Source organism: Garra rufa, chromosome 18 (assembly GCF_049309525.1).
Source record: "Garra rufa chromosome 18, GarRuf1.0, whole genome shotgun sequence".
NCBI classification, from domain to species: domain Eukaryota; kingdom Metazoa; phylum Chordata; class Actinopteri; order Cypriniformes; family Cyprinidae; genus Garra; species Garra rufa.
Window position 1 is genome coordinate 1,959,185 of NC_133378.1, and position 9,447 is coordinate 1,968,631.

General features: G+C 39.1%; 1 protein-coding gene across 1 annotated transcript in view; it reads right to left on the minus strand.

Moving 5' to 3' along the window:
* Positions 1–5,365, minus strand: part of LOC141291196 (uncharacterized) — a 52,150-nt gene extending 46,785 nt beyond the window's left edge. The window contains exon 1 of the mRNA XM_073823367.1: positions 4,918–5,365. The gene's annotated coding sequence lies outside the window, so the exon portion shown is untranslated. The remainder of the gene's footprint in view (positions 1–4,917) is intronic.
* Positions 5,366–9,447: the final 4,082 nt, after the last annotated feature.

Sequence of the window (9,447 nt, forward strand, 5' to 3'; positions counted from 1 at the left end):
CTGGTGTAGTATACACAAACACCGTAAGGGGAAATCGGTGAAAAGTCCCGGATGAGTTCGAGCAAGCAAACGTAATCTTTTAGCATAAAATCGGTTTGAACAATCAGGATAAGCGCAAGTAATTACCATTTTGAATAGCCGCTATACCCACAATCTCTTTGTAAACAACGAGTGTCGTTTACATGCGACAGATTGTTTCCGGCGTTTGCGTATACTATACCAGAGCGCATACACATGTAACGAGCCGGATGATGAGTTCGCGCTCAGGACAGATGGACGTGGCTGTGTATCAAAGGTAAAAAAAATGACATAAACACTGCACAGTTTCTCACAAAAACCGATCGCTTCGTGTCTTAGGACATCAATGTATCGTCACGAGCCGCAGGGTGTAATTTGGATTTGTCTGTGCATGTTTTTTTTGTTTTACTTTTAAAGGTTTGGTGCCCATCCACTGCCATTATTTGACTGACAGACTGCACAGTTAAAAATCTTCGTTTGTGTTCTGCTGAAGAAACAAAGTCACCTACATTATGGATGCCCTGGGGGTAAGAAGATAAACATCAAATTTTCATTTTTGGGTGAACTATCCCTTTAACTGTCTCTTTTGACTAGGGCCAATGACAGGCTGCTCCTTATATATACTTATAATAATGATTGATAGACCGATATATTTGGCAGCAAATAAATAGTAAGTTCCTGAATTTTGTGTTGAAAGCAGGAAAAGTGGGCAAGCAAAGAGATCTGTAATAATTCTGTTTTAACAAGTAAGACATTACTAATTACGAATTGACTTTAGTGCCAATTGCACTGAAACAAATTAATGATTCGTTGAGAGGAGAAGAGATAGAAAAAGAGATAGCATTGCTAATCCTCTGATAGTTGAAAGGCCAAAGCGGGATTAGATGAGTTCTGGGTGTAAAGCACTGGGTGAGCCCTATAAATAGGGCTGCAGCGTCTAAGCCATCTTTTACAAGTTGATTAATTTCATCCTGGACTGCTGCTAAATAAGGTATGATGTTGAGGAGTGACATTTTTAAACAGAAGTATGTATATATATATATATATATATATATATATATATATATATATATATATTAAAATATTCATCTACAGTATATAATATTATCTCTCTCTATTTTAATGTTTCTATTCAAGCAATGATTTACAATAAGGTAAACTGGAACCAGCATGAAATGAATGTTAAATGCAGAAATAAGAAAGCTCCAAACATCATTTCTTGTTTAAACTTGCTTCCAACTTGTCAGTCTTCTCCTCACTGGTTTGTAGGAAATAGTGCTTTGGCGAGCGTACAGCTGATATATGCTCATAATCTGACTTCACTGCGGGTATAAATGTGGGGACAAATGTGGGGAACAAAACTGTTAGCTCAGAGTTCAGACACCACTACAAAATACAGGGGTTGGACAATGAAACTGAAACACCTGGTTTTAGACCACAGTTAGTATGGTGTTGGGCCTCCTTTTGTGGCCAATAGAGCATTTCGTCTTTGGAATGACAAATACAAGTCCTGCACAGTAGCCAAAGGCATTTTGAGCCATTCTCCTCTTGCAGATCAGGGGTCAGGTCACTACATGATACTGGTGTAGGAAAATGTTATCTGACTCGCTCCTCCAAAACACCCCAAAGTGGCACAATAATATTCAGATCTGGTGACTATGCAGGCCATGGGAGATGTCCAACTTCACTTTCATGTTCATCAAACCACTCTGTCACCTGTCTTGCTGTGTGTACTGGTGCATTATCATCCTGATACATGGCACCACCTTCAGAGTACAATGTCTGAACCATTGGGTGCACATAGTCAACCTTCACACCTGTTCTTACTGGTGGAATGTGCAATCAGTGAAGATTGGCCACCAGGCTGCAAAAATATAGCCATGAAACCTCCAACATTATATTGGCCAGTGTTTCAGTTTCATTGTCCAACCCCTGTAGCTGACACCCTACAGTGCTGTGAAAATGTATTTGTCCCATCCTGATTTTTTTTCTGTTTTTGTGTATATTTAATACCCAGTAGTTTTAGATCTTCTAACAAAATATAACATCAAACAAAGACAGCCTGAGTAAATACGTAGGTATTTTAACTATTGAAGCACAAAAATAAATTAATAATCTCGCTGTGCTGTCGGCACCGATAGCCTTGCGGGCAGCGCGCTGACATATAGCGCCGTTGTGCTCCGGGCATCCCGTGTTCGAATCCTGACTCGAGGACCTTTCCCGATCCTGCCCCCCATTTCTCTCCCACTTTGTTTCCTGTCACTTCTGATCTGTCCTATCTCAATAAAAAGGCAAAAAAAAAATGCCAAAAATCAAAAATCTGGTTGTGCCACCTTTATCAGCAATAACTACAACTGAATGTGTTTAATAGCTGGAGATCAGTGTTTCACAGGGATGTGGTGGATGTTTTGCCAACTCTTTATTGCAGTACTGCTTTAGTTTAGTATCATTGGAGTTAGTATCAACACCCGTTTAAGGTCCTGCCACAGCATCTCACTTGGGTTCAAATCAGGACTTTGACTAGGCCACTCAAAAACACTATATGCAGAACTGCATATAGTGCAGTTTATAGGGATATAGGTAGCAGTTATACATACATATAGGTGGTTGTAGGTGGTTACTGCTGATGTCTTTAAAAGTGTGTGATACATACATAGTATGGGCTGAGAATTGATTACACACATGAGTAGAATCATACACATGGCTGGCCAAGCTTTTAAGCTCACACTTCCAGTGCTCAGCACTCATTATATCCACTCATCGGAGACTGTCAGAGATTACTATGATGTTTGAGGCAAATAAACAGCAGGGTAATTACAAGCAGATGTATGGGACATAATCAAGTGAATGTGTGTCTGTTTAAAATTTTGATTTATATGCAAATAAATTGGCTGAAGACAGTAATACAGCATCTGATTGGCTGAGGAGCACTAAGACATTATCCAACTGGCTGAAGATAAGTAATACAGCCTCTGATTAGCTGAAGACATGTAGTGAAACATCTGATTGGCTGATGACAGTAAAACAGAATCTGGTGAGACAGCATGTCAGCAGCTGAAGATGAGTAACAAGCATTTATTTGCTGAACATAGGTAAGAAAGCAGCGAATTGGCTGAAGATGAGTAATCCAGCATCTGATTAGCTGATGATAGTAGGACAGAATACGAATGGTTGAAGATATGTAACAACTAACATTGCAATAAACCAGCTGATAATATTGAATAGCATTTTAGTATGTACACCTCTGGTAGTTAAGGTCAGAGAGGATTATGAGGTAGTGCTCTTATGTGCTGTTTCAGATCAGTGACGCTCTTACAGAAATCCTGATCTCTGTAGATCTTCATCATTGAGGCCACCATGTGCCTTAAAATCTCTCTCACACACACATACACACATGCCTAAATTAGTAAGTTTGATGGAACATGATGCCACCACATACATTTGGAACAAATGATTACTTATAGTTTTTAGGTTTTATATTTTTGTCCACTGTGATTTTGAAATCTCTCCTGATGGCATGGCAGTCCAACATGTTTCTTTATTTACATTTTAATTCATATAAATAAATAAATAAATAAATATATATATATTTTTTTTCATGCATAATTATATAATATATTCTGTAATTATATTGTGTTTTAAGTAGAGTTTTCATAACGTGTGCAATGAATGAACAAATCTGATGGAGGATCTACATCAGTGATAAATGAGTCATTATTCTAAAACAATAAACTAGTTAAAATATTATGAAAATGCTTTGCTCTAGCACTAGATTACAGGAAAACAAGACAAATCACTGATTAAAATAACATTATGTAATCTTTTATGAATGAGTCATGAGTCAGTGAGACTGAACTAACCTGCAGAATGAGCGATTAACTAACCAGCAGACACTTGACAGCCTAAGTCTGTAATAGAGAAGCACAAACCAGAAGAATTACTCTATTCACACACCCACAGACTCACTCCTGCTCCTTGCCTCCACCTAACACACACACACACACACACACACACACACACACACACACACACACACACACACACACACACACACACACACACACACACACACACACACGTGTGTGTGAAGCTACTGTAAAAATAGACATCTTAAAGAGGCAGCAGCTGCCTGAAAATCATTGACAGCAAACTGACAGCTATGCTATGTTGTATTTTGAAAAAAAAAAAAAAAATATATATATATAGCCCAATACAAAACTACTCTATAGGATACTTGATAAAAATAGAAGTCCTGATAAAAAAATAAAAAAAAACACTATGCAAAAATAGTATTCGCGTTACATACCGTGAATTGGAACAATATAAAATAAGTCTATCAAGTGTAAACAAATAATTCATAATAATAATAACAACAACATAGCCACTGGTACACATACTTTGTCAGCGCGTTTTCCTTGAATTCCTGTCGAAGGTTGGATCTGAATTATGAATCAAAAATATGCCTACTACATGAAGTTACACCAGGGATAGTCATTTCAGGGTCAGAACGGTTAGAAATAGCTTTGTAAGATAACAAGTGTATTTTTCACTTTGACAGAGCAGAACTGTAAAACAAAACACACTGATCAATCATGCCTTGTCTGAGAGCAGCCGAGGCCCCTTCAGCTTCCTTTATTTGCTCGTTTACAACCATTTCAGAGCTATCCTCTAAATGTGGTGAATTACAAAAACTGTCTTTGCGCTTTTTCTGTAAAACTGGTGACTTTAAAGAACACACTCTCACACACTTTGACTCAGTCATTGTCTTGTCATTGTTTGAATACCCACACAACACCCACACAACATACCTCACACACTCCCGTATGTCTTCAAGACACTCAATAACGCTTAATCTGTCACACTTGTCAACATGAGCACATGCATTCAAAAGGGTCCTACCTCTTTGGGTGTCTTTTTATGGTGATAAATACACTGAGTGATCATGGGAAAGCAGCAGTAGCACAGCAGACGGAAATATCCAGCATGATGCTGTAAACTATGTCTTTTTCCTTATCTTGTCTTCACCTAGTCACTCTTTTGCTGTATCTTCTGTATTCTCACCCGCTGCCAGCGCTCTCTCTCTCTCTCTCTCTCTCTCTCAAGCTCGCTCTGCTTTCTTTTGGTTTCATACGTGCACACACACACACACACACACACACACACACACACACACACACACACACACACACACACACACACACACACACACACACACACACACACACACACACACACACAGACTCACACAGGGACTCGCACACTTCAGCTCGCTCACCCTTTGTGACCCCCTCCTATTTCTCCCTCTCTCTGTGGGTGTATAATTAGACTCAGTCCTGTCGTGATACAGCTTTCACTCATTGTGGGAACGTCTCTGAGCTGCTGGACGTGCTGGCAGGAAGCCGAGCAGCTTTGCTCATTAACCTCTTAAGAGCTGGGGAATGTACCGGCACTGCCTTCACCCCATTGGCCACCTCCTCCTCCCAGCCTAGTCAAGAGCTGCTTTGATTGGCTGCTGCACTACATGTTTCCTTACAGCAGCTTGCACCATTGGCTAAAAGTGCCACATGCAGCTTGTTCACATGCCCTGCTTTACATTTAACCACCAACTTTTTAAATACTTAACTATGTTTAGTAGTAAAAAGCATTTTAATTTTGATGTAAACCACTATTAAATATAACTTTAGCTACAAAATCATAACAAAAAACTTACAATCATGTTGAAAATCATAACAATCAAGATTGCTTTTTTGTTTTTTAAGCATTAACTCAATTTAATTGTGTTGTATTTATGCTCAAAACCCAATGGTGTAGGAATAATAATAATAACAATAACTAATTCATTCTTATCTTACAAAAAATTTCTTCTCAAGTATTTTTTTTTCTTATTTTAAGTGTTCCAATATTTTGTTAGAAGAAAACTGACATGTATCTACTGTATTCATTGGAGCATGTTGAGTCCAACAAACAATTATTTGTCATCAAATGGAGTGGTGTGATGTGAGTACCTTCAGCAGTGTACTCATCACTCTGTGTGGTGACATACAGGAGTCAAACAGTAAACATGTGGTCTTGTTCAGTATCACAACTTGAGTGGTAAGCAAGCTTATTGCTTTTGCACCATAATATACTATACAGTTCAGAAAAGTTTTTTTTTATTTTTTAATGTGTGCTTTGGTTTATATGGTTTATATGGTTTTCTGGTGTGCTTTTGTGTTCTCCAAACATCCCCTTTTGGAAATACATCTAAATTTATATTGAAAAAAAACTTGCAGAAAATACAGTTTTGTGAGAATCACCCTTTAATATTTCGGTTTACTTTGCTGGATATAGTAAATAATAACAAAATGAATGTGTTAAACTAGATAAATGATGTATTTCTTGATGTGATGATGTGTTGACAGATTCTTGTTTTAGATACTGCATGGCTAATGTAGTTTCAGGTCTGCTGACAGCATTACAGTTTTCAGTGATTTATGCAACATCATTGTGTGACTGTCACGTTCTGTGTCACCAAGTCACATGCTTGTGTGTGTTCTTTTCTGAGCATTGGAGTAAAGACTGAGGCCTATTCTCATTTCCTCTCTGTCTCTAACACTCTCACTTCTGTCACACTGTGACATTATCTGACCACTCACACCCGAACACACTCCTTGTCAGCAGCCAGACAATCGTGAAGGTTCCCAGCTTGAATTAATGCATACACACGCTTCCTGAGGAAGTGGTCAATGCAAGCAGAACAGAGGACATGACTGCTGTGTCTCTGACCCATCAATAGATGTTCCTTAAGGACGTTCTCTGGTCAACTAATTGAGAAAGCATGAAAAGACCTGTTTCCCTAATGAATTGTTCACTGTCTGCCAACTACAAAAGGCAGCCACTGTACGCTCAAAGGTAGCATCTTAAACAAAAACAGAAAAGTTGATTTGCTTGATTTAGGCAGCATTTCATAAACCACACTAATAGCCATGGTTTGTATTAATTACTGGAAATAGCATGATTATTTGTATTTTTTCTATTTTACCAGTACAGTATTACTATTGATTATACAATATTAGCCCTTATATTTTGTCATTCCTCTAGGGAGATTGTACACATTGCTTCACAGATTGTTTTCATGACGTTTCCATTAGTGACATCACAGAGCTTTCAGGAAGCTGTGATTTGTTTAGTATGCTTTTAAAGTGTATAATGCTAACAAGAACTGGCGACATTATTTCGTGGTGGCAACACAAACAAGAGTTCTTAAAGGGAACTCTTTCACCCAAAAATTAAACTTCTGTCATCAATTACTCACCCTCATCATGTGGAAGCCGGCGTTCTGGCGTAGAACATCCATCTCTCTTAGTTCATCGCCTGTATATTCTAGTTCAAGTATGGCTGAGCAAAAAATTGCAAGTCATCCTCTCTATCGAAATCTTCAGAGATATTTATGAAGACAGTTTTATGCACAGTGTGTGTAAAATTGCACCGCGCTGGTAAAAAAAAACCCTCAAATACGGGTTCTATGCCGGAATGTCAGCTTATGTGTCAGCAGCACCACACGTATGCCTTGTGGTACTCAGAATCAGAATTAACTTTATTTGCCAAGTGTGTGCAGACAAACAAATAATTTGTTGTGTTTTTTAAGGTGTTCTTGTTACATACAGACATGCATACATACATACTAAAGACATACATATCTGACATGAGAATTTAAAACATTTAAAAAGTAAGACTTAACAAATAATAGTAATAATGTGTGTGAATGTGGAACAGAAGATTTATGTACAAATATGTGCATTATTTACTATATATGCAGCTGTATAAATAAAGAGATATACATATGTATTTACATAATATTTGAGAAAGATGCAATCATTAAAACAGAGATTAAATTACAGAAATTAATTAGAGAACGCAGGTAATGATTCCTGTGTTAGCTGTTTAAGCTGGATATTGCACGTTTTTATGCCTAGATGTTCTAGTACACAGAGATCTGTAGCGTCTGCCTGAGGGGAGAAGTGCAAACAGGTTGTGTTGTGTGTGGGTGAGAGGGGTCTGTGATGATGTTTCCTATCCGTTTCTTCACTCTGGATTTGTTCAAGTCCTAAAGGTTGGCCAGGTGCACACAAAAGGTCTTTTCTGCTGGCCTAACTGTCTGTTGCAGTCTTCTTATATCTGATTTGCTGGCTGACCCAAACCAGACAACTATAGAAGAGCACAGAACCAACTCAATAACAGCTGAGTAAAATGGTGTCATCTGTGTCATTTTATTCTGAGAGGTATTTGGGATGATGGTGTTGAAAGCAGAGCTGAAGTCCACAAACCGGATTCTTGCATAAGTCCTTGGTTTGTCCAGATGTTGGAGGATGCAGTGCAGTCCCATGTTGACTGCATCAGTATGCTCAGTAAGCAAACTGCAGAGGGTCCAGCAAGGTTCCAGTAATGTCCTTCAAGTCTCTCAAATGCCTTTATGACCACAGACATTAAAGCAACAAGTCCTGTGATTTTTGGTTTCTTGGGTACAGGGAGGATGCTGGAGCATTTGAAGCAGGATGATGGATGATAGCTGGACAGCACAGGCTTTGAGGCAGGCTGGAGAGACAGCGTTTGGGCCTTTGTCTTTCCTTACCTTCTGCTTCCTGAGACTTTGCATACATCATCTTAACAGATCTTAAGTGCCAGTTGAGAAACAGTAGGGGGGTGGAGGGGAATGGGGAGGGTTTGGATGGCTGTGTTGTGAGACAGTAAGGGTAGGTGTGGGGTGTCAGACCAGGCTTTAGCTTTTCAAACCTGCAGTAAAACTTATTCAGGTCTTTGGCCAGTTGTTGATTTACTTCAGTGCTGGAGGATGGGGTCTTGTAGTTGGTAATGGCTTTCAGGCCCCTGTAGGCGTCCTCTTTGGCCTGGCAACTGTTTGAGTTTTGTATTGAACCAAGTGTAGTGGACAGCACATTCCAGGACCCAGTTATGGCTAGGGCCCCTCCCTGATCACAATAGTGGACAAAGGTTTGCTACAATTTAATTGGATTATGGTGGACTAACATAAGCAAACTGTCCAATGCCATCAGACAAAGATGCCAGGACAACAGCCAGACATCTCTTAGAGGGCAAGAAGAAGACCTTTGGTACAAAGTCCGGGAAGTACAGAACTTTCTACTGGTCAAAATGCAGGTTCTACCCTCCAACCAACTTGAGACTGTTTCCTAAGGTTTTGGTCCCGTGATGGTCATAAAAATTCCTTAGGCTCTCCAGACGCAGCAGCTGTGGGTGAAACAAAGAGAGATCATGGAGATCCATCCAAATACATTCATAACTATGTTTCCAAACCTTGAACTGTTGCAAACCACAACACACATCTTATACTCATTCAGAGAAATAAGTATTCTCACTGACAGCGATGTGTAGTGCAACATCTTACACAAACTTATCTGTTAACCTCCTGGGGTC